This window comes from Manacus vitellinus, unplaced genomic scaffold (genome assembly GCF_001715985.3).
Source record: "Manacus vitellinus isolate BGI_N305 unplaced genomic scaffold, ASM171598v3 scaffold_16_pilon, whole genome shotgun sequence".
NCBI lineage: Eukaryota > Metazoa > Chordata > Aves > Passeriformes > Pipridae > Manacus > Manacus vitellinus.
Genome location: NW_021939189.1, coordinates 1,227,003 through 1,227,980, shown reverse-complemented (window position 1 = coordinate 1,227,980; position 978 = coordinate 1,227,003).

The window sequence follows — 978 nt, the reverse complement described above, 5'->3', positions numbered from 1 at the left end:
GTGATTATGTTCAGCAAAAGCACAAGGTGCAAAGTCTTGGCATTTTAGTATCAAGTAAAGAAAATAATTTAAATTTAATATTTAATATTTATTTAATTAATAGGAAATTTAAATCGAATATTTAATGAAAAAAAATATCTTTCTAAGCCACTTTTTGTACCAGAACCAGGGAATTAAAGAAGTGTCACATCCAGGTGCTGCTCAATGGATCTGAGAAATCCCTTTTTTTGTTGTTGTTGTTTGACATGAAAAGCTTTAATGGGAACAACTGAAACCTTTAAAAGGGGCCTCGTGTCCCTGGCACCTCATTTTGGGAAAAATCCTTTCATTGAGATCCAAGGCCAAAGGAGGAGCAGCAGCTTCTGGAATAAATGGGAATGAAAAGTATCAAGCACCTGATTTAAGGTGAGTTTAAATATTAAGAATGTTGCAGTAAATTATCCATCAAAAACAGATTTTTTGCCAATTTTTCATATAATTTCAACCTAAAGATGGTTTTGCCACTTCCTGTATAATTTGAATATTAAACCACAATTCAATTATGGTTGACTGCAGTTTGTGGGATTAAGAAGTGATCATTTTTGGTTTATTTTAAGGGAAGAGATGGAGCAGAGCCCTCAAATCCTGATGGGTTTGGGGGTGTTTTTAACGTGAGAGAGACACTAAATTGTCCTGGGGAAGAATTATTTAGACAATTCTGAGATTATTTAGATTTTAAGCCATATTAGCAATTGATTTCTATTTTACTTATTGATTTCTATTTTATTTCTTTATTTCTATTTTACTTATTGATTTCTATTTTATTTCTTTATTTCTATTTTACTTATTGATTTCTATTTTATTTGTTTCTATTTTACTTATTGGTTTCTATTTTATTTCTTTATTTCTGTTTTATTTTAGATCCCCAGTGTAGTGGGAACACCCTGAGGACAAAAGGAATTGTGTCCATCAGATCCAGCACATACTCCAAGGTTTTTC